The sequence below is a fragment of the Cupressus sempervirens genome, chromosome 7 (genome assembly GCF_028749045.1).
Source record: "Cupressus sempervirens isolate cs-2001-9-10 chromosome 7, ASM2874904v1, whole genome shotgun sequence".
NCBI classification, from domain to species: Eukaryota; Viridiplantae; Streptophyta; class Pinopsida; order Cupressales; family Cupressaceae; genus Cupressus; species Cupressus sempervirens.
In genome coordinates this window covers 32,112,516-32,138,522 of record NC_143124.1, presented here as the reverse complement: position 1 = coordinate 32,138,522, position 26,007 = coordinate 32,112,516, and the positions used below count along the sequence as shown (strand labels likewise).

General features: G+C 36.4%; 1 protein-coding gene across 1 annotated transcript in view; it reads left to right on the top strand.

The window, feature by feature from the left end:
- LOC149545284 (beta-glucuronosyltransferase GlcAT14A-like) overlaps positions 1–26,007 on the top strand; it is a 90,233-nt gene that overhangs the window by 6,561 nt on the left and 57,665 nt on the right. The gene's annotated exons all lie outside the window — the stretch shown is intronic.

Sequence of the window (26,007 nt, the reverse complement as noted above, 5' to 3'; positions counted from 1 at the left end):
GTAATTCCAAAATACAATATTGAAAGATTCATCACAATGAAATTCGGATAAACAATTCACAATCACGAAGAAGACAGGAATATAACATAATTTAACTAGGTGAACAAAACACAAGAATCTACTTGCTTTTGATGCTAAATTCGCAAACACCCAAAAGATTGTGAGATAAATCTTTTGTCTGAAAATCTTCTCTCTGAAAATTCATTGTCCAAAATTCCCAGTCCCTCGAAAATGAACCCTCAATTGCTGATAAGGAATTCTCTCCTGAATTCGGGGCACTAATTGTGCGATCACCTGAGAGAACTCCTTGATCACATCTTTTTAACTCTATTATCTTTTTCGAAACTTTATGCACACTTTATGAAATTTTAAATATCTTTATTTAAATTTACTTGCCTTCTCTTTTTAATTAATTTATTATATTTTAATCTCATGCATACTTTATGCAATTTTAAAACTCTTTAATAAATTAACATCTTTTTCATTCTTTAATTGATTTTTGAAGCGTTAATTGATAAGAGGCCGAAGCCAAGGTTAAGTATCCATAACATGCAATATGGGGTAAGTATCCATAAAAAAACACGTATGATAATCTATCTAACTAATCATCATCAAATAACTGAAATCACTGTAATAATCATCATCATGCATACATAAAGTAAATAGTCCAAGTAGTCCCATCATAAAATCAACTGAATATGAAACAATATTTGATAATCTAAAAGATAATGCTACTAATCATCAAGTATAAAACTGTTCTAAAAGAGTTCGACAATAACAACAAAATGTAAAGTAGGGGTTGACATTACATACTAGATAAAAAGAGTTTTATTTCCCACCACCTTTCCACGGGTGATTCTATCAGAAAAAGCTAAGTGCAACAACTTAACAAATGCCTACTTGGTATGTATGACTAAGGACAGAAGTAGAAATACGGACTAAAATATGGTCTTGCGAGGCAAATCTGTTGTTATGCTCAAAATGAACTAAAAATATAACAAAAATGTGCATGAGAAGAAGAAAAGTTAATGCGGACAATACTTTGTTCCTGTATATCGATCTCCAAAAATATATCCTAAATGTGGTAATCATTACCAGAGTCTATGAACAGTTCAAAAACAACATAAGCTTGTTGGGAAGAGTCACATTAGATCCATGTCTAAAGAAGATACATCTTCTTACTTCAATGGTGACTCATGGAACAACTCACATTATTTTCCTATTCTTTAAAAAAAATTAAACCTCTTAGTTCAAAGACGGTTAATTTAAAAAAATCTCCAAGAAAATTAAATAGCTAAGAAATTCAAGAGCTTGATTGCCATTGTTCTTTTTCTTGGTGACAAAGGATTGCTTTTACTTTAGGACACCCCTGCGTCAAACATCTAGGTATGACGCAGCGCAAGGTAGGAGAATCCCCAAAGGAGATGTCCTAGCCACCAACAAATAACCACATAGTAGAAACACAACAACAATTCAAGATTTGATACCAACGCTTTATTCATATAACAATTGTTTACATACAATGTGTCGAGATGCAAGGCCTTCCTGGTTACGGCCAAATACAACAATTATAATAAAAGCTATGCAACATCCCTCAAGATCCAACCCAAACTCTAGCTAGTCCAGATCCACACTTTGGTAGGAACCTCTAAGGAAGATCTAAACTTGTGCTCGCAAGCCCAACAAGCAATCTCGTTGTTTCCCGAGCCGTAGTTACTAACTCTTCAAAATTCATTCCTCCACTTCATCCTCTTTTCCAAGCTGGATGAATAATAACTAAAGACTCCACAAGACCCGTTACTTATAACCAATTAAGCCACAAGTCAGCCTAGTAAGCTACAAATTAAATAATCCTTTACATTAAATACATTTTGAGCCACAAGTTGGCCTCCAACAGATATTAAATACCAAATACCTTAAAAGGCTTACAATATTAAATACTTCAAGATCAATTAACCAAGACCAAAATAGGTCCACACAAACTCTAATGATCGAGCCACATTATGATCTCAATCCTCATGTAATAAATGCACCAAATCATGTGAATGAATCCACAAGAACTCTATCTTGCAAGCCACATTACCGAGTGTCAACAAAACCACAAGCATCGTTAAGCTTCCACAAGCATTATCAAGCAACATTATATGCCGAGCACCTTCAACGGCCAAGCCCCTTCAATGACCGAGCTGCTCGGTCAACACTAAACCCCAATGACGACCGAGCACCACTCTTTTGGTGATTGAGTCCACAACTCCAAAGCCAAAATGCCTCCAACATACAAGATTGCTAACAACCCTAGGATGCTCCTGCATCAGACGCCCCAAGTGTGAAAAGATGTTCTCAGTAGCTAGATGAACATCTTCTGGGATTCAACACATAAATACCAAAATGGTTCTTCACATACATGTCCTCTAAGTCCTCAACTTGTACACTCTTTCCCTTGTTCCACTTCTACTTCTTCACATCCATCCTCAGTGTTCCACAAGTTTTCTTTCCATACTGATCTCTAACCCTTTTAGAATCCTTAAGCTCAACTCGGCTGCCAATACTTAGGTTCCTTTTACCGAGTTCTTCATTTTGCAAAGGAATCAGGGAATGCTTCTTGCGACCCTTCTCAACAGTAAAAACATTCTTGACACAATCATGCACAGCTCTGCAATCATACTGCTAAGGTCTACCAAGCAACAAATGACAATTGTTCATGTCCACAATATCACACAACACTTGATCCTTATATTGTCCAATCTGGAAATTGACAAGGTATTGCTACCTCACTTCCAACGCATGCTCATTTTGCAACCAGCCAATCCAATAAGGACAAGAATGTCTCATTCTTCTCAAACCAAGTTTCTGAACCATCTCCTCAGCAACAAGGTTATTAGTACTACCACCATCCATAATCACCTTCTAGACTTTACCACCAGACTTACAACGAGTCCTGAACAAATTACTCTGACAAGATTCTAGTGTCCTCTGACCAATTAGTACTCGTCAAGCTAGTAAAATCTCTCCTTGCTTAGGTTCATTGGTAGGGTTTTCAGCCTCATTCACAACAACAATTCTTCTATCACCAACCTTTTGTGAACACTCATAAGATCTGTGTCCTACTTCACCACATATGTAGCAAGTACCCTTAAACTCACCTCTACTTGTCCTTCTGTTCTGATCAACATGTTTTGGTTCATCTTCAACACTTGGTTTAGCCTTTGCTGAGTAGTCCAGCTTCTCCTTCCCTCTGGAATTACCTTGACTTTTCCTCTTCAACTTATCTTCTGCCTTCAGGGCATACTAATAAGCATCCTCAACCGAATCAATCTTTAACATACCAACCTCATCTTGGATATTGAATCTCAAACCATTAATGTACCAAGCTACCTTCTCCTTTGACAACTCTCTATGCCTAGACCGAATAGTCAACTCGTAGAATTCCTTGTTATAATCTTTCACAGTCATATCTTTGTGCTTCAGATTCTGCAACCTTTTAAACAACTTAAGTTCATAGTCAACATGAATGAACTTAGCCTTCAACTTAGTCACTATCAATCTCCATTTGGTGATCTTCATTTCACCTTCCTCTTCTCTTTCCGCCAAAGAGCAGTATGTCTTTTAACTTAGTTTGTGCCAACCTCACTCTAAGCGGATCTCCAATATCCTCTAACTCAAAGTAGTCTTCTAATTTACCAATCCAATCAATCAGGTCTCCAGGATTCAAAGTACTTGACAATTTAGAAATCTCCATCTTATGCTTCAACTTCAGCTGAGATCCAGGCCTAGCAAATTGACCAACCCTATTTCCCATAGGTCTCTCCTCACAATCAGTTCTGTCCTCACCACTCAATCCAGCAACTTCAAAGTCTTCAATGACTTTCTCATAACCATCTTTAGTACCCACATGCTGAGGTATACCACCTATAGCACTTATGATTTCTGCAATCATATCACTCTTCATTAGCACCATCTCAGATCTGAAACTGGCTTTAACCTCCTCCATTTCAAATCTAAAAGTTGTTTTAACCTTCTCTGAGATTCTTTCTTCCACAGCATCACTAAGATCATCAATCACCTTAGGGTCCAATCTTCTTGGAGGCATCTTCCAAGATCCTTTGCAAACCCAAAGCAATACGTCCACAAATCTAGAAGATCAGTCAGCTCCACAAGATCAACCTTCTCTTCTAGCCTTACCCAAGTCCTGGTGCAAACTACCTCAACTTCGGTGCTCGGTCTACACATTTAAGAACAACTGTGCTCTGATAACACTTGATACAGCGCAAGGCAGGAGAATCCCCAAAGGAGATGTCCTAGCCCCCAACAAATAACCACACAATGGAAACACAACAACAATTCAAGATCTGATACCAAATCACAATGCTTTATTCATATAACAACTGCTAACATGCAATGTGCCGAGTTGTAAGGCCTTCCCGATTATGGCCAAATACAACAATTATAATAATAGTTCTGCAAGATTCTTCAAGATCCAACCCAAACTCTAGCTAGTCTAGATCCACACTTTGGTAGAAACCTCCAAGGAAGATCTAAACTTGTGCTCAAAAGCCCATCAAGCAATCTCCTTGTTTCCCAAGCCGCAACTACTAGCTCTTCAAAGTTCGCTCCTCCACTTCAGCCTCTTCTCCAAGCTGGATGAATAATGACTAAAGACTCCACAAGATCCCCTACTTATACCCAACTAAGCCACAAGTCGGCCTGGTAAGCTACAAATTAAATGAACCTTTACATTAAATACATGTTGAGCCACAAGTCGGCCTAGTAAGCTACAAATTAAATAACCCTTTACATTAAATACATGTTGAGCCACAAGTTAGCCTCCAACAGATATAAAATACCAAATACTTTAAAAGGCTTACAACACTTATTAAATACTTCAAGATCAATTAACCAAAACCAAAATAGGTCCACACAAACTCCAACGATCGATCCACATCACGATCTCAATCCTTACGCAATAAATGCACCAAACCATGCAAATGAATCCACGAGAACTCCATCCCGCAAGCCATACTGTTGAGTGTCAACAAAACCACAAGCATTGCCAAGCTCCCACAAGCATTGCCGAGCAACATTATATGCCGAGCACCTTCAGCAACCGAGCCCCTTCAATGACCGAGCACCTCGGCCATCCACTCCTTTGGTGACTGAATCCACAACTCCAAAGCCAAAATACCTCCAACATGCAAGATTGCTAACAACCCTAGGATGCTCCTACATCAAGGTAAGAGTTTAAGCTATATGGTAGAACCATCCTTTTGACCCAAAGATTAAGGCGTGGTGTGCTCTTCCACTAAGATATCTTTACAATTTTCCATATCTTTTCTTTATTGGCTTGCAACTACTTGTTGAACCACAAACCATCCTTTTCTATCAATGTACAACACAACATCTTCATCCCTATCATCCCTGTCATCTCACCTGTCCTCTTCATCATCATTCCATTCATCTGTTTGGTGCCTCTCACATTTTTCATGTCAGATTTAATCCATCCATCCACTAATTATTCTGCCACCACCTTGAAAGATTTAATCCTTCTCTGTTTAGTAGTTCTATTCTTAATCTAATCATAACCCTTGGCCTTTCTTTTTGAAAATTTTAAATTTCTTTTGCTCACAAGGTGAGTGTTCATCCCTTGAAACATTTTTACCTTCTTATATCCCTTCCATGCATTTGCTTCTAACTTCATATTTCTTTGATTTCCTATTCTTGGTTGCATCATAGTGCTCTAACATCGACTATAATCCTTCCAGCTCATACTTCCATTTTTTGTAACTTTCTTAGCTTGTCGTCTATTTACTTTTGTCTCTTCCTTTGTCTAATTTCTCCTTCGAACTTGGCTATCCTCGTTTTTTACATCATAAAACAAGTCCATCTTACATTTAAATCATAGCCACAACTATCCTTTGCACTATTCAAAATTTTTCTCATAAATTCTCTACTAACATCTTTGGTTGTTCTAATACCAAATTGATGTAGATGAGACTCTATCTTGCACATTAATCCCCAAAAACATATCTGATTCCTGGTATTCATTACTCAAGTCTTTGAGCGCTACCAAAACAATTGAAGTTAGTTAGAAAGTCACATTAAGCTTATGTCCAGAGAGTTGCAGAAAAATTTGAAATAATGATTAGATGGATAAAGCAAAAGAATGTAGCACATAGAATGTGGATATTCTGCTTAAACAAGATAAAGAAGAAGAATGGAGTATATAGAAAGATTTATAGAAGTAAATAAATAGCAAACAACACAGTTTATTTGACATGATTAAAAAGGTATATTTTCAACCTGTTAAAAGCTCTACCACTTTACAGTCGTGTTGCTATCAACAGAGAGTCGTAGTCTGACCTTTGAAATGATAATTGGTTGTTGTCTTAACGAAGGAGAGTAATACTTTTTATATAATCAATTATGGAGGATCTTTCCATAATGGAAAAAATCGAGAACTAAAGGCACAAAGAAAATATGCTAAAAACTAATCAAACTACTATAGAATAGAAAGTTACTCAATTAGCTAAATGATTTAAATGACAGTACACTATTACTTTATGTCCCTTAATGGTCATTCTACTAACTATCCTGTAGAATACTTGACATAATTTGCTAGAGTTTCGGCCACAAATGCTTAGAAGGTTGAAGACTCTTTTAGATGCTTTGCGACATGAGCCTACTTTTGAGACCCTCCTTGGACTTTTTTGATCAGCCAACCGCTTTCTGCAGAACTTCTTCATATAATTAGGTTTAGCACAATAATGATATGTGATAGATTTTTTGATTCTTTGAAGAATCACCAGGTTTGCTTTGTCCTTTTTGCTTAAAGGAGTTGCCTTTGTCTTTGTCATTGACAGTAAAAACCTGTTCCATATTGACTATCTTGCTGCTGCTATCAAATTGTTGTTTCCACTTGTCCTGTTTTACGAGCTTGATGCACAAATTGTCAAACTTAAGTTCAACATTGGTAGACGTGATGTTGAATTTTGGTTAAGTGGTCATAGGATCGTGGTAAGCTTTTTAGCATGATAACCACCATATCCTCTTCTTTCAAATTCTAACCAATGGCATCCAATTGATCGTGACTGTTTATGATCTTCATTAAATGATCTGGAAATACATCTTGTCGTTCATGATACTTGAGACCAACATATTTTTAAGGAAGAAAGCTCAGCTTTTATTTGATGTCTTATGTAGATCCTTCGAGTGACTCTAGAGCTTTGAAATAGTCTTGCTAGATAATACTGTTAATTAATTTTAACACATGTTAAAATTCAGACATGAAAATTTTATTTTGCTAAAAGTACATTTCATTTGATATTTGAAAGAATATAAATGTCCTTGTTTTCTCGAATATACGATTGATATTTTACAAAATAATGCAATGCTGAAGGCAAAGTATTTCGCACAAGTCATGAATACAGTTGCTATCTTTCATATGTACTGAAGAACAAGAAAAATAAAACATATGGGAGAAAGTCAGAGATAACCAGTCATTGCCTTTCAGACTTTGACTGGTTAGATGTTCTCTGTCGTTGCATTGTTGCCCATGGTTCAGTTTTTGATCCGGTAAGCTCTTGATTCTTCGTTTCCCTGCAAGAGGAAGAGGTGGGGTTAGATCTTTATGATCTAAGCAATGACTAGTTATATATAACTGCATACTTGCACATATCATATTCCTCTCATTTTTGAATACATACAAAAAATAACAAGTGTATTCGTTCATGTGCAATTAAAAAAAAAAAAATAGTTTGTTAGTGTCACGAGCCCGTGCTCGAACCTCATAAGATACTATTTCAAATATCAAAGTAAAGAGAAGAAAGCTTATTCAACGAGATACTGATCAGAATATTCAAGGTGTGCTAGTAATTTAAAATTGCTAAAACTTACATTATGAACCGGCAAATAGCACAGTTATAGAAAATGGAATGCATAGTAAGAAGTCAAGCAGCAGGATTGATAAAGACTACAAGAGCAGTGATTCAAATGTGATTCAAGCCTTAGAAGCCACAACTAAGGAGTTTTAAAAAAAATAAAGCCTTCAGAAGTTCATGCCATCAAGCAGATAAATAAGTGTGATACTGATCCAAACTGAGAATCTATAAAAGATTTGGCAAATCATTTATCAGATGTTCCTGAAGTTCAAAATAAAGCTGAACAAGAACTCCTAAGACAGAATATAAGCCAGAAGAATTGCCAAAACATTGAAGATATTGTACAGTCATGCGAACATGAAAGTTGTAAAGGGATCATCAAGGTAGAAATATCATAATAACTATTAAGAACAGAGATCTATAAGACTGTTAATGATTGGTCAGCATCTACCACTTCATGCTGCGAAGATAATCTATCTGTGGTAGCAAATCATGATTGTTGCCAAAGAAGCATCAACTATTAATGGAATTGCTGGCCCCAAACATGAATGTTTGATCTTGTAGAAAGTATTGCATAAGGAATATAAGCATAAATAACATGTTTACATCAAGTGTCTCTGAAACTGTAGTTCAAGTGGAACTGAACAGGGTGTTAATATCCTTAACTGAAACACCCACCATGTCGTATGAATGGAGAAGACTCGCCTACAAATTGGCTTCAGACATACCCAGCAAGCAAAGATTATACTATTTCTTACACTGCCTCAAAACACATAGCAAGAAATTCAGAAAAAGCCATGGTCGGAGCTAGCACTATATAAATAGTTTTTTTCAAGCTTGAGTATGAAGGAAAAATGCAAGAAGACGTCAGATCTGGTCTTCTTCTAAAACCCAGAAAAATGAAAATCATTTGTTTTTTTTGCAAAAGTATAACAGTCAAAAGAAACCTGCAAATAGATGTAACATGGCCTTTTTTTTAACAGCATATGTTAAAAACGTGCCCATAAAAATCAGAGTTATATGAGAAATGCCCAGATTTTTCTTTCCAAAAAAAACAATATTCATACAGTAGACGGCATGATTCAGACTTAATTCGAGTGCTCCCTCAGACATTATCATGGCAGAATGATGAAATCTCTTTCAGCAAAAAGATGTAACAACAAACAGATATAACAGATTTGACATGGCGTTTTCCAAAAATGATTGGAAATAACAATAAGATGCAAGACGTTACCTTAAAAAACGTCCTTCCAAGAGAGGCAAATGGCAAGAGAAAATGCAGAGATGCATTTTTTTTAACCTCCATCATGGCTTCATGCAACAAAAACGTGCTCAGCAAGGGAGAAAAATGCAGATTTCAAACCCTAGCCGACCTCCTATATTCGTGCAATGAGAGAAAACGCAAATGAAATTGTTTTTAGAGTATGCAAACTCATACCTCCTTTTTTCCGTTATATGAAATTTGAAATCCGTAGGGGACTTAAGTGGGTTTTTTCTTTCCCATTTTAATTCCAATATTTGTATATGCCATGTGTTATAAGTGTTTCTAAACACTTATTGTTTTTGCAAAATAATGTAAAAATGAAAATATTTAATAGTGACTTTATAAACTATTTTATATTTTTGTTTTAATGGCAACCCTTTACCAACATGCATTACTTATATTATTATAAGTGTGACGTGTTTAAAGGAGGAGAAAGGGGGAATCTAAGTTAGTCTTATGATTAACAAGTCAATGTGACATGTGTTTCTTAGACTAAGTCTCAGAGATTATATTTTCAAAGACTTAGTAACATCATTTAAGGTCAAATTTAAGGCTTTTGCATCATTCCAGGACTGTGGGTCGAATTTTGACTTTGTCCTAGCTTTTTTAGGCCATGTGTTGATGTTTTGAGTCTTTTAAGGGCAGTCAAAGGTGACTCATAGGTTCTGTTATGACTTAGTACAGTTGTTAAGCAGTGAGTCATCTTTTTTATAAGTTTTGACTCCCTTATTATAGCCTGGTTTTTTGATTTCGACCAGGAGTTTTGGCATTTAGTTTCCTGAAACAGTAATACCAAAGGATGGATGGATGCAGTTCTGAAAGTGGAATAGACTATTGTGACATTTTACTGTCCTTTGTATACTCATTTTTCTGAGTTGTATCTCTGAAGTTTATGTTTTTTGACCTCTGAAGGCATAATACAGTTGGTTGGATCTACTTTGGGACTCATTTTTGTGTGCAATACTGGTGATTTGATGTTAATTTTCTGTGTTCTATCAAGAACCTCTAAAGTTTATGTCTCATTTTCGCACCTATATGTGTCAGTAGAACCTCTATGCATAGGTCATAAGTTGTGCATTTTAATGAAATTATATTGATTATGGTCTATATCTTTTTGATATTATTCATTAAAGCCCTCTTCTGAAACACTTTTATGCAGAGATTTTCATCAAAGTTGTATCATTGTATGTCATACCATTGTGTTGTTAAACATCAAAATCCTTCATTATTGTCTTTGGTGTATCACCTTTTTGGTTTAAATAGTTTTTATTTTCATACTTTCTTCTCCTCTTTTCCTCACAAGTTCATAGTATAGGTGAAATATCATAATATCATATAGGAACTGGCCTAGAATCCGGAGGTTCAGTCACCTGCATAGTTTACCCACAAACTCGTGATTGTTCCAATGTTTCACCAGAATTTCTAAGTATTTAGGTGCTTATCTTGAGGGTGCAAATTCTGGTGACAACAAATACTTTGGGAGTATCTCATCGGTGATTGATAACATGAGTTGCATAACCGCTTTTTGATTATGCTTATCAAACTTGTCTTGATTTTTACCCTCAACAATATAGTGAGTAGATTTGCCAAGAACAAGCTGATCAAGGTATCAGCACTCAAAAATGGTGAGCATCCTCTATTTCTAGGTATTGTAATCCTTGCTGTTGAACCTTTGAGTGCCTTCTAACATGATGTCAAGAAGCCATCTTTGTTGCTATCTAGAGAAATAGAAAGCACAAAAAAAATGCAGCTTCTCAAATACTTTCAGTTATTGTTGATTATGTTAGACAATTGTTGCAAATGAAATAATATTGCCTTTTATTTTTCAAATGCAGCAATCTCTCTCACATTTATATTGAGAATAAGGCTATGAAGAGCCATGTCCTTTCAAGGGGCATAACCTTATAAATAATAAACACATTATATCTCATATATAATTATCCGTAGGTTTATCCGATTAAAGCTACAAAACATTAACACTCCCTCATAACTAGGGAGGATAAACACATGATAAATATTACACCATTGATAATATTAGGAAATCAAATCAAGAAAATCTTTCATTAGAAGACTTCCATTATATAATATCATAGGGGTATTGGCCTATCAGAATATCAACCCATGATATTCCCAAAATACTCTTTTGATATCATATTAGGTAACATGAGTATTGGCGTATTAGAACATCAATCAAATGATATTCACCAAGTACTTTGAGTAATGGCCTATCAGAACATCAACTAAATGATATTCACTAAGTACTCAATGCCATAATGGCCTGCCAGAATAGCAAGGCAAGATATTCACCAAATACCTATCATATATCTATACAAACAACTTATAGACAGTCAATTTAATGACATCTAACACTTAACTGTTGATTTACAAGATAAAGCCTTTCATGATCTATTTCAACATTTACATAAAAAGTATATCATGATATAAGTTATCGTAAGGTCATCACCTTTTAATAACTTCTGCAAGTACATTTGATAATCATTTGGAAGTTGTCATTTCCTCATGATGTACACAGGAGGCATGTCTATACACATGAAGTCACCATGGATACTATCACGTGGTGTTGTCATGATATCCACCATGGATCATATCAGAGAACAAGGTTTTCACCTCAAACTTATCTCTCATAGAGAAGAATTTATTACGAGGGATTTCACTTGGAACTTCTTCACGAAGAAACACTAACCTTTTTACCTCCTTGTCAAGGGTTACCAATAAAGTGTTAAAACTCCCTCTCAGTCTGATATCAACTTTTCTGACTGATGAAGTGTCAGACTCCCTCTGAATCTGTTATCATCCTTCTAACCTCCTGCCAACAAGTCATGTCATGCTTCCCTAGTGCAATAGGTATCCTGATAGCATAAGGTCTTTCATCCTACATACATGAACCTTTATCCCATGAATCTAAGTTGCCGGTTCGGATGCGGGTTTGACATTCTCTTAGTTTTTTTTTGGGTTGGGTTCGGGTTCATTTAGGGTTCGTCCATACTAGATTTTAATTTTTTTAAAAATATATATGTAAAAATGATATATATATATATATATATATAATAATTTTCCTTCAAAATTATATCTCTATATACATTTATTAAAATAATAAAAATGCAATTAAAATTATATCTCTATATCTCTATATGCAATTAAAATTATTGATTTCGGCTTTTATAGTAGAGTCGTTTTATTTTTCCATGAAAAGTTATATATAAATGTACTATCCTTCACAAAACAAAAACCTATTTCATTGAAAACTAATGATGATGCACAATGCAGTAAGGAGGAAAATAACATATAGTTTCAGATTAGTAGACTTTTAATACGGGCGGACCATATGGAATGAGCGTGGCATGACCAGATTTCTTCATTGTGTAGAGATGTTCCATTTTCAACATTACTAAGGGCCATCAACAATGGAGGAGAATTATTATCCCAGTTTGGATAGCTCTGTCCCAGAATTTTATTGATTTTTGTTTTTTTTGTGTGCACATTTTGTATAAGGGAGGTGCCAAACAATTTTGTGGAAGTTGTAGATGAATAGATACAATGCAATGGAGATCTTTAGAAGATCACCCATGCCCTATTTGGCAAGACTGAAAATAATAATAAAAAACTTAACTAAAAAACAAAACTCACATCAACATAACAGGAAAGTCGGTCAAAATTCGCTGGAAAAACCATAAATATGTTTCCAAATCATTGGGAGAGGTATGAAGTTGGTCAAAGTCATGTCACATTCGACCAGGGTTCTGCGTGGCGATTTTACAACAAATTTTCTAGAAAAATGTGAATCGAATACAAATTTGAACTGAATTCAAATGTTGAGCGAATCAACTTCCAAATTTGGGGCTGGACCAGCAAATATGGTAACTTAGCCATGAATCATAGTCCTTTAACTACTATAGTTTCTGATCACCGTAGAATCCATCTTGACATCGTCTCCTCCGGCCTTTGAATCAATATCATCAAGATTCTTGGAAGCAAACTGAAACATATCATCTATCTGCTCCCTCTTTGATGGATTTGCCAAACTCCCTTTTGTTATAGAAGGGTACTCATATTAGGTAGCATGCCTAATGTACCAATTTTTTTTTCTTTTCTGCAAGAAGATCCTCAGAGACAAGGGAAAAGGTCAACACAAATAACTCTTATAATACATATGGAAATACAATTAAGAGAGAGAATGTATAGATTAGTAATACTCAAAGCTAATGAATACTTATCTGCACATCTTTGATAGAAGTTTCTCCAATGAAGGTCCATATGCATTACATCAGAAACTATTTCAGCTATAATGATTCATAGGATATGTCTCATGATCTGAGTGACTTCCGTCAAAGTTTCTTATCATATATCTATGCATGTATCCTTTATACATGTGTCGCATATATTCCATATGAATTTGATCCTTTCATGTTTTATCTTATTTATGTTATATGTGCACCTCCCTTATAAACCTGTGCTCACTTAGAAGTTGCCTGCTAGGAGACATGTCTATGAGATCCCCTCCTTTTAAAACACACCGTTTTGAATTTGTGCCTCATCAACATTGAGGGGAACATTCAGGAATTTGACTAATGTTGGTAGATGAGGTCTTCCTAGAAATCCAATAGCTAGTTGTAGCATTCCATGATCCGTACATAACTTTAGTAGTGATAAATAGGCCCTCAGTGGAGCAAATTGTAGCAGAAAGCACAATGAATGAACTCCTTTGGACCCAGTCATCTAGTGTAACATCAATGTAGAGTCTTTGCCTCTGTTACTGCCAACAAAATGTGACATCATTCTATCAGCTTGGCTTGATATTAGTTAATCAAGTTCTAATGACATCGCTTATAATTACCCAATTGCATTGCTATGACTAATTGCAGTTTTTGAACTTTCACTACATACCTCATGGTAGTGGAAATCTGTTAAACAAGAGTATAATCTCATCATAGACAGTATTGCCCAATCCGCTATGATATAACTTTTATAATAAATGTCTCTTTATATCATATAAAATTTTGGACTGAATTTAAGTTGGAAGGGACTTCTTCCTATTGATAATTTATTCCGACTTCTTCAATTCGCCATAAATAAGTGTACTAAACTAATGTACAACAGCGTACACTAACTGTAATTTATTTAATAAGGCTCTGAATATAGGAAGTTTGCAATAAAGAAAAATGTTAAACTTCTTCAATGCTTTTATTTATCTTCTTGATCTGTTCTTACTTCTCAGGAATTGTTTTGCTTGTTCAAAGCTTGTAATGGGTACTCCAATTCTCTTGGTCTGTATTTATTGCAGACTATGAATGTTGGTACCTTATTGCTTGTCCTTACTGAATTCTCTGTTGTGGGTCTGAAATATTCAGTATGATCCTGCTTGTTTTGTTTATGTAATGTCTTCAAGTCTTTCAGAACCAAAATATAAGAAACCCATTGTTCAAATCTTTTCTTTCAACATCTTTGTTTAAGTTTGAATCCTTGTTTCCAATGGTATATAAAATATTTTTTTTGTACAATCTAAAGTATGCAGCATATGTGAAGTTTAATGTCTCTGCCGAAGATACCAGCAGTTTATAATTTATTTAATATAGATGACATCAATGAATTTTGACATCTACGACGCATTAGAAATCTCATAACAACAACTGCAAACTCAAATTTTGCAATTCCAAGTCTGAAATTTGTATACAAATTTAGTTATGGATACTTGATTGAGAGAAGATAACTGTAAGCACAAAGGTTGTGTGTTTTACAGGACCAGACCTTGATAATGTGCAGCATTTATGACCTCTATCACCTGTGCAAATATGAGCAGTCATTGAAATCTACTCACAATCCTATGTGGTCTTGTCAGCCATTGTCTCAGAGTCATGCCACCTGATTCTATTTCATCTTCTTTGAGACCTCGGTTTGAGCCATGCTGAATAAAATCAACATCCGGCATAAGTTTCTTGCATTGATAGGTGCCCTAGGAAGGCTCTGCGAGGGATATCTTTCATATGTTATTCTTCAAACCCTCCATTTTCTCATTTAGTTGTGATTCTTATCAACAACTACTATGAGACTCATTATCATATGCAAAGGGCGACATGTTAGATCCATGTTAAAGATCTATTCAATCATTACAAGGCAGTTACAGGAAATGATACTGCTCCTTATAATGATTCAATCTTTGTATTCACAATATAGATATTCTTAATGAGATGACATATCAATATTTACACTTTGAGCCCTCATCAATAGATGTGCATTTATTTATTTGTCTCAACCAATGAATCATTAGAGCCAATATTAGAGATTGAACTTTTACATATGAGAAAACTATTTCGAATAGTAATATTGGTATTCAATCGTAGGAACCAATGCAACTTCACAGGAAGGGAAAATAATTGGTCTTTAAGATCTTCCTTTAAGTGGTAAACCTTTCTTCAACGGAACCTGGCTCTGATACCATATTAATGTCAGAGAATTGTTGCAAATGAAATACTGCCTTTTATTTCTGTATTTCGTTTTTTCAAATGCAGCAATCTTTCTCACATTTATATTGAGAATAAGGCTATGAAGAGACATGCCCCTTTAAGTGGCATGCCTATTCATTAATTATATAATTAATATAATAACAAATATATATATATAAAAAATAAACACATTATATCTCATATATAATTATCCGTAGGTCTATCTGACTAAAGCTACAAAACATTAATAGATTAAAAATTGGATCTTGTTTTTGAAACCCATTGTTCATTTTCTAAAAATGTGCAGAATTTTGAATTCCTACAATTTTGTTAAAAAATCCGTTCAAAAAACAATTGTTGAAGTGAACCCAAGTCTGATAAAAATTAAAAAATTGCAAAAACAAAAAACTTGCTGCAAAACAACATAACAATTTTGTCGAACAAATTGTCAAACCCCAGATGTGAGAAATATATCCTTGAGTGTAAGAATCCAAACCCGGGCAGTAATAGCATGAACCAACCAAACTTTATTTATTGTTAGAAGTGAAGATGAACGATTAACCTCAGAATTTGTATTCACCCGCAACATGACCAAACAATAATGCAATGATGTAAATATTCAAGGAAACTTATACGCTGCAGTATGTTTTCAAACACATTCAGTCATTATTCAGTTTTCTGAATTTCATTCCAGAATGGATTTTAACAATAATATTAGGAAATGTCTTATACTGGTCTGAATTCACAACCTGGGCATTTACATAAACAAATACAAGTTAAATAACACTGGCACTTGGTTATTGCCGTGGGTATCATGCTCCTTCATGCGTGCATGATAATGGTCGAGCTCTACTTGCCAACCCGGTTAGTCAGACTCGTATGGCCTGCAGTTATGACCATTGTGGCACCCGGCTCTACGGCTGGAAATGACCTTGGGAGTTGGTGTGTCTGGCCTGTGATCTCCTTAATCCCTTGTGGCAGCTAAACTGTATACACTTGCTATTTGGTGAAGCTTTGTTGATGTCAGTTTTTGTACCACTACATAACATATAGCAATTGAACACTTGATATGGAATATCAAATCCTCAACTCCTCTCTTGAAAAGTTAATACTCCAATGTTCCTTACACCTATTGATACTAACTTAGTATATCGATGTGATTTGTTGGTAATCACGTAGGTGGCCTAACACTATTTGTTTAAGGACAACTTGGACTTTTGGTGGGATGATGGTGACGATGGTTTTGTATGAGTTCCCGTTGATGTTGATGGTGGTGGTGATGGGGGTGTTGTGTCAACCAATGATGCCTTCTTAACCTTCTTCTTCAAAACTCCAAATACTATACTACTTGCTATTCTACTCCTACTCCTATGAATGGAAAGATTAACAAATGTACGGGGATTGAATCTAATGAAAGCTAACCAGCGACTCTACCTCCATAAATGCAGTGATTTAAAGGAAAAGAACTAGTTTACCACACAAGGCTTCCCAACAAGCCGTTAGGATGCTAGTGGCCTAGTTATAGATATCTATCAAACATCCACTAATACTACCATGCAACTATCCGTCTAGTTTTCTCTCTACTTAACAACCTTCTTGAAATGAAATCTACTTTAGCAACTTCAAAGAAAATCTTATTCCAACTATTGGAAGTAGAAACCATGCAACAACACCAAAAGTTCTTAATCACCATGCAAGTCACAACAATGAGAAAGAAAGTGATTTTGGCATTATCTTAGTAACAATTTTCTTCGACCCTTTACAAATGAGAGCAAATGGCCTTATATAGAGGCCAAAATTACAACCAACGGTAGAGATAAAGAGGCAAAATCAACAATCTAGATTGGATCCTAGAAACCCTAATTAGGGTTGCCACCCCATTGGCCAATGAGAAGACGCCACCTCATCAATGGACCAATGAAAAAAGGAAAAAGTGACAAACAATGAGAAGGCACCAAAATGGTAGCCAATCATAATTAGACATTTGTCCTATCTAAGAAGAAAGAGAAATTGCCACTTGGGCTTACATCAAATGATCTTCTAAAATAGTTCTACCCTTTTCTTTCATCTTTTTAGCCAAAGTAGTGAACTTGGCTAGCTTGTCGTTGACTTCCTTCATGGGAGGACAAGGTGTGTGTTTCATCTTGAGCTCAACAGAATTCATCATGCTGCTTGCTGCTTGCAGTGTCTTCTCATGGTCCTTCTCATACTCTTTTGCATATCTGATAAAGGCATTGAGGGAGGCAAGGGTGCCCAAATGTTTCTTCTTGATGGCAACCTTCCCCAACTCATCTAATCTCGATTCGAATTCTATCACATTGATGTTCTCCTCTTTGATATCTTCAAAATCAAGCCTAGCCCCAACATCGCTTATCATGGTTGAAATGGAAGTGTCAACACTTAGGCTGTGCTGTGCAATCTCGTTTTGTACCTCTTCAAGTATTCTCAATCTAATAGTCAAGGCAACAAACCAAGACTCCACCGTGCTCAATCCTCCTTCATCAATCAACTTGGCCCTTTCCAAATATTTCTTTGGTAGCTCAATGAATGCCTGTAGTCTGGGAATAGCTAAATCCTTGACTGGAAGGAAATCCTTCCATTCACCTTCAAATGTTCTGAATTTATCTCTAATAGCCACTAATGACCTGAATGTCCAGACAAAGGAAGGCAAGAAGTTTTGCCCATCTTGGATTGTATCATGGATCCAATCCTTGATTTCACGCAGCTGAGCCGATGTCTCTTCCATGTTGCTCCCGCTGTCTTGAGGAAGGGCTGCTTGGTGCAATTGTTGGATAGGCTGGTAATCTCTCCAATACTTGTTCTCAATCTCCAACTTTACAATCCTTTCATTTGCCTTCCTCAACCTTTCTCTGATTGAAATGATGCCTTCCTGAATCTCCTCACATTCCATGTCATCCGTGTTTCTTCCCATGTTATGCTCTACTAGCTCGTATTCTTGAGCTACAACTTCATCCAATGCCTTGTTAACCGTTGGTATAGCAATCTGAACCTTTCAGTGACCATTGCTGTCGCTCCTAATTACCTTTGCCACTATTTTTGCAATTTGTCTTTGGTTCACGCTATCAACTTTTTCCATCAACCCTTGGACGTCTTCAACTGTTCGGGCAGTTGCTACCTCGCCTCTTGGCATAAGCATTTTTCTTAACCGTAGTGGTGTGGTGCATCTCCCCAAATTTGGATTTGGTTTAATTAGCCGATCATCACCAATGGCCATGGGCGCCTGGCTTACTTCCTCAATATCAATTGGCCCATCTTCTTCTCCACTAGTAACTGCGATGTCGTCTCCACGCTGATTCTTTGAGAGAGGAGAGTACTCGGTGCTATCATTGTAACCACTTGATTTTGAATCAGAGCTCACCTCTCACTTGTGTTATCTTCTTGACCTCCAGCCTCAATTATACTTTCCCTTGATGGCGCTGCATTCTCTCTCTTTGCCGGAGGTTCCTAATGTTCTTTACCCTTTTCAACCTCCAAACCTCTCTTCTTGCCTCTAACTGTTCCTTGCTGCTAGCTACCTCCTTCACCCTATTGTTTGACTGATTCCTTTGGACCTTCCTTTGGCTTCATCTTCTCATAAGTAAGGTGTACCCTTTGACTTTGCAATTTCCTCAACTTCCCATTGTACCACGACTCAGTATGGAAATTAACTGCACTTGTAACTGCCTCCAAGGAAGGATCCTAATGATCGTTCCAATCCACTAGATTCAACTCTGTTCCCTTCACTATATTATAATCTTCTCTCAACACATTTTCATCATCCTCTAGTTGATCGGAATATCAAGGCCTCTCCATCTGATTGCCTTCATCATGTTCATTGACAATCTTGAGAAAGCTAGCTCTCTGACGTGAAAGTCATCCCGTGCATTGGACAGAAATCTTCTATAGTATGAACATGTTTGAATGTATTTCCATGAGATGCCTTGATAAGACCATTAGGATCAAATCCTTGCCTTGCTCTATACCATGCTAGATGGTACCATTCTATTTCTTTCTCCGCAGCTGCAGAGGCGACAGGATTGGGACAACTATCATTGCTAATTCCAAATGAGAAGGTAATCCCTGTCTCACTTTTGAGTTTCATTATTCTATCATAATGCTCAAGTTGCCTAGCCAATTCCATTAAAACTACCTTGTCGAGTGGGTACCTTGGAAGACTCTTGGGGCATACTGTGCTTCCTACTACTCTAATATAAGTGAATTGTGGAAATTGGATGAACCAACTCCCATACTTCTTGACTTTTGCTTCTGCTTCCACTGAGAGTCTCTTAGCAAGTGTCTCTTGCAATATCCTTACCATTTTCATGGCTAAGGCATCACAAAATATCTTATAGTCTTTGTTGTGGTGCAAATGAAGTTGTGGATAGCATTCATGCATCGAACACTACCCCGACCTATTGCCAATTACTCCTAAGGCCTTAAGTCCTGTATTTTTGTAGAATCTCGCAATCAAATAGAACAGATAGGATGCCATATAGAATTGCTTTTGATTTTGTACAGTCTTAAGTTGCAATTCTAGATTCTCGCTAATGATCCTTGCCCAATCAAATCTTCTTTTTCCTTTTTCAATTTCATCAATAAAGAAGTACATTCAGTTTTCGAATTGCATACCTTGAGCTAGGCCCATAATCCAACTGAGAAGCACAATGAGATTGCCATACTCTGATTTGAAATTTGACACGTGAGACTTGATGATTTGGTAACTCCCTTCTTGCCCTCGTGTAGCCAATCCTGCTTTAGATGAATGAAATAACCCTCCTGGTTATCCTAAAATAACTTAGCCGCCTGGTCTATCATTACCATTGTCATGCTTTTGTACTGGGGGGTATTGAATGTTTCGTGGATCATTTGTTCGCCAATGTTGGCTAACATTCTCTTCCCTTCATAAAAAATTATGGACTTACTAACCAAATCAAATTGGGATGCACATTCCATTACCAATTCTGGACAAGGCAAGGTAGGAGGGAAGGCCGCTGCGTGTACGATTCCACTTTTGTAAATCTTCTTTGTCATGGGGGATTGTCCTTCCTTCAGTTTTTCTTTTAGCTGTATTATGTTTATTGTGCCGATATTGGTATCACTTATTCGCCTCACTTTCAAGAAGAAGGTGGTCTTAGGCATCATGTCTTCCTTGTCTTTCTTGGTATTCGTTCCCTTGGGGTTCTTGTTTGTAGTAACATCTACCATCCTAAACATTTATTTCTGCCCCTTCGTTCTAAGTGATATAGACTACCTTGATCGATCTCCAACCTTCTTTCTATCGATAAAATTTAGCTTATTTTTGCGTCGCCAATTCCTATCACTACACTTATCAATCTCCAATCTTCAGCCTAGGGGTGGGACTACCACTTATTTTTGCCTCTTCGTTACCTTAGGATGGACTACACTTATATCTCCCAACTTCATTCCTAGGGTGGTCTAACTTATTTTTGCCTCGCTAAGTGTCCTATCATGGAATCTACACGTATCTCTCCAAACTTCACAAACTTCATCCTACAGATGGGATGATGAAGTGGTGGATGATGAATGCATGAAGAAGATAAGGGAAACAAAACCAAGCAAGAACAAGGAGTAAATTCCGCCTTTGAACCAATCTTCAGCTCTAAAATGAATTGAATTTTACTTTAATTTTACCTTTACCAATAGCTAGGCTCTCTTTGAATTTAGATTAGACCTTAAAAAATTCTAGCCTCCTTGCAAAATCAGAATTTTAATCTCTTGGAAATTTCCCACACTCTGAAAAAATCAGATCTTCAAATATGTATCCTCTATCAAACAAAACTGCCCAGATCTGAAATTGAAATTGCAGCTCTAGCAAGAAAATTAGATTGCCCAAAAATCGCCAAACAAGAAGAAAACACTTAAGTCTGCCCCAACAAAATCGCCAAGGTCTGAAATTTGCTCAATTTGGAGGAAGGAGAATGCCAGACACATGAAAATCTGGTTCTCAAGGCAAATTAGTTAGGGCAGAAAATTGCCTCCTTTTGTGAAAAAATTGCCAAGCATAGAGAATATTTAGGTCTGCTTCGTCATTGCCAAGGTTGAAATCTGCCCTCCAAAAATCGCCAAATCCATAGAACTGCCCTTCCTTAGAAAATCGCTTAGCTAGAGAAGAAAGCTGCTCCAAAAAAATAATCGCCAAGCAAGAGAAGGCTGTGATGGAATGAAGAAATGGGAGAGGGAGGAGCCTTCTTATACCAATTTCCCTTTACTCCTCCAAGCTGGCCGACTAACACCTATAGGAGAAGATAATTAAATTAGTGTCTCATTAATGGTCCCAACTTAAATGCCAAGCCAAAATTAATTTTGCATATAGTGAAATTTGCATATTTAATTCCCAGTTAGGACCAAAAATTGCAAAATAAAATTGAGAAAGCCTTGGAGATGTTAAATTTTTTATTTAATAACGTTTTGGTAATTAAAATATCATTAAAATCGATTTTCAAATTTAATTTACCAATCTTTTAAAATATTTTAAAAATCTTCAAAGCAAATTTAATTGATTTAATGCAAAATTTTGCACTTTAATCCATTTTTGACTTTGCAATGCAATTTTTTAATTTTTTAATCAAAATAAACCATTTTTCTAGCATTCAAAATTGAGTTTTTCAATTTAATTTCACTCTCGCAAAATTTTCTTTTTCACCAAAAAAATTTCAAGATTTTCCAAAGCAATTAAATCTAAAAATTTTTCATTTTGAAAATGCTCAAGATTATACAATTACATCCAATTTTCAAAATAAAATCGTATAAGTCGAAAAATTTGTAAATTTATTTTGCCAAGTGTTGTTCTTTGAAATTTGTTTGGCCTAAGGATAAAATTACTCGCTCCGGAAAATCAAGTTAAGACTAGGTGAAAAACAAATCTAACCACATTCCTCTTGGCTCGAAGGCGTCCAAAGTGTAAAATTTCAAAATCAAAATTTTTGGACAACTCCGAAATTTTTTCACTAAGGCGCTCTAGAAAAAGGGGGGTCGCTAAAGTTTTGGGGCAATGGTGTGAAAATCTCACAACATCTGGTGACTTCACGGGTGAAATGTTCCTGAACGTTTCAAGAATAAAACAACTTAGAACAAAAATCTCAGGATGGCCTACCGCAAATTTACTTAAGGACAAGCACTCAACTAGGGAAAGAACTCTCAAGTTGATCCTAATCACCCTGACCATAAGTTAGTCATGTGTGTGCAAATGATTTATTCCCCACTTGACAAGAACTTGATAATCTCTCAGATCCATCAAACTTAGTTATTATAATATCCTTACTTCAAAATCAACCTGGATAGAGCCTTGCTGCCAGTCAAGCATCTATAGCCCCGACGGAGTTATCATTGTGGCACCACAATCATGGTTCTACCTTTAGTGATTATTTTTATAGCACCAGTAGAGATGATTGCACACCCTTGAACCAAATTTCATCTTTATTTTTGCTTTGATATCGCTTTTTCTTCTTTTCTCATGATATTTCTCTTTTAAAAAAAAAATCTTTTGTTTGGCTTGTAGGCAATGAAGCTTGCGGAGGATTTGGAAGACCACAGTGGCGCTGAAGTAGGTGTAAGATTTTACCCAGTCCAACTTTACTTCAAAACACCAAGAACTCAGAGCAATTAAGTGTGAGCAGAATGTTGTAACCATGTCAATGATAACTTAAGAACCTGTATCGAGTTCGACCCAAGTTTAGTACAAGTCCTATCATATACTAACAACTAAGCACATCCTTCAACCTTTGAACCTTGCCAAATGTATTTAAGATATGAACAAGACGGACTATGTTTTGTCACCAAAAATGTAAAATCTACACACCTTGCCGACGAGTGATAACATGGACCCCCTTTGCTCTCGCAAAGGCCCAAAACCAAAATTTTCTTTCTAACTGAGGGAAGCTAAAAGATCCCAAGTCAAATGACTTGATGCAAATTAAATCGAGCTCCCTCACAACACCTAAACTAAACAACTAAAAGAAATCTACTCTAACCAACTGAAAGGGAAACTTTAACCTTTGGGCCAAATGGTCCAAAACAAACTCTACTTTAAAGAACGAAAAGTATACTAATTACTAACCAAAAGCAAACCTAAACTAACTATGTACAAAAGGGCTCCAAACGGAGTCCTAGGCTTGGAAATAATGCTTGAGGAATTACCCATTGATAGGTAATGGGACATCCTCACCAATGAATGTCTTATGTCTAAATGCATTATCCCCGATGATTTCTGAAATCTGGAAAGGACCCTTCCAAAGTTTGTCAAATTTATCATGTTGTCCTTTCCTTTCATGGGCTTTGTCCCAATATAAGACCAAGTCAAAGATCTTGAAGGCCTTGTTTTGTGCTTTTTTGTCAAACCAATTTTTATTACCCCTTGATGTTTTGCAAAGTTTTCTAGGGCTTCATCTCTTTTTTCAACTATTTGCATCAGTTGAGCCAACCTAACTTGGACTCTAACTTCGTTCTCATAATGGTACTCTTGTATGAACCTTAAAGTTGGAATTTTCAATTGAATTAGGAATACAGGGTCTTGTCCATAAACCAAATAGCAAGGGGTGATTCCTATGGACTCTTTAACTCTTGTTCTATCAGCCCACAAAGCATATCTCAGTTGTGTGTGCCAATCTCTTGGGTTTCTGTCTAAAAGTTTTTCGATCACGGTCAAAGGTTCTTGTTTGTGGATTCCGCTAGGCCATTTCCCTGGGGATAGTAACTTGATGAAAATTTAAAAATGATCCCGTGGTTGAATGCCAATGTATGAAATTTCAAAGAAATGAAAGAAAAACCAATATCACATACAAAAGCAGGAGGACACCCAAACTTGGTAGTGATTCTTTCCTCTAAAAATTTGATGACAACCTCAACAGTGCAATTCTTGAAAGCTTGAGCTTCTGACCACCGAGTATAGTAGTCAATTGCGGTTAGAATATACCTGTGTTGTGTTGAGGAAGGTGGATTGATAGGACCAATGAAGTCAAGTCCCCACATCGCGAAAGATCTCATCTCAATAATCGGCCACAAAGGCATTGTTGGATTCCTTTCTCTCTTTGCCTTAGTTTGGCAAACATGACAAGTCTTTACGTGCTCGTGAGTGTCTTTGAACAAGGTTGGCCAGTAGTATCCGACCCTTAGTATCCAATGTGCTGTAGCCAAATCTGATTCATGTCTTGTTCCCCATTTATCATGAAAATGTTCGAAAATGTTTCTAGCTTCTTTTCCAACACATCTCAAATATATCCCTGCATGATTCTGCTTGTATAACACTGCTCCTTGCAACATGTATCTTTTGCTCGTGAACCTTAATGCTTGCTTCTGTACTGGATTCAAATGTCAAGGGCATCGATGATTTAACGAATAATTGATTATGTCTTGATACCATTCGTCGGGGTGCACATCCTCTTATTCATAAACTTGTTGCGCAAGTCCAGGTCCTTCTGATGCCATGGTCTGCGCCAACTGTTGTCCTCTGACCAATTTCATTGGTTGAATTTCTCTGTCATATTCTTGGATAGTGGTGACCCACTTGCCTCTTCTTTCTCCAAGTTCGTTTTGCATTAAAAGAGTCTTTACTGCTATGTTAGGCACAATTGCATGTACTTTGCTTCTTAAGATGTAATGCCCGAATTTCTTCACCGCCTTCACCAAGGCATAAGCTTGTTTCTCCACATTTGGATAATTCAATTCGGCCTCCCTGAAAGGTGCACTCATGAACGCTATCGGGTGCTCTTCATCTACTTCATTCTTCTGTGTTAAAATAGCCGCACACGCTTGATCAGAGGCGAAAGAATATATATTGAATGACCTCTCATAATTGGGCTTATTAGAATTGGTGCGTTGATGATAGCCTGCTTTATTTCTTCAAACGCCTTCTTAGCTATTGGAGTCCAATCCATCTTTGCATCTTTTTTTAACATGTCATTCATTGGCTTTACAATCTCAGCAAATACGAATATGAACTTCCTCACGAAGTTGATCTTTCCAAAGAATGATTTGAGCTCTTTCTTGCTAGCTGGCACGCCAAGTTTAGAAATTGCCTCTACTCTTTCTGAATCTATCATGATACCCCTTATTGAAATTACATGTCCCAAAAGTTTTCCCTCGATGACTCCAAACATACATTTCTTCGGATTCAAAGAAACTCCGGACCTTTTACATCTCGTGAAAACTTTCCTTAAATCTAGAATGTGATCTTATCTATTCTTTGAAAATACTGTTATTTCATCCATGTAAATGATAATGCACTTGTCTTTTAAGTCCTTGAAAGCATAATCCATGGCCCTTCGAAATGTTGCACTTGCATTTATCAAGCCAAAAGGCATCCTCCTGTATGCAAATGTTCCCCACTTTGTGGTGATAGCTGTCTTCAATCTATCTTCTTTTTCAACAATCACTTGATTGTACCCTGAAT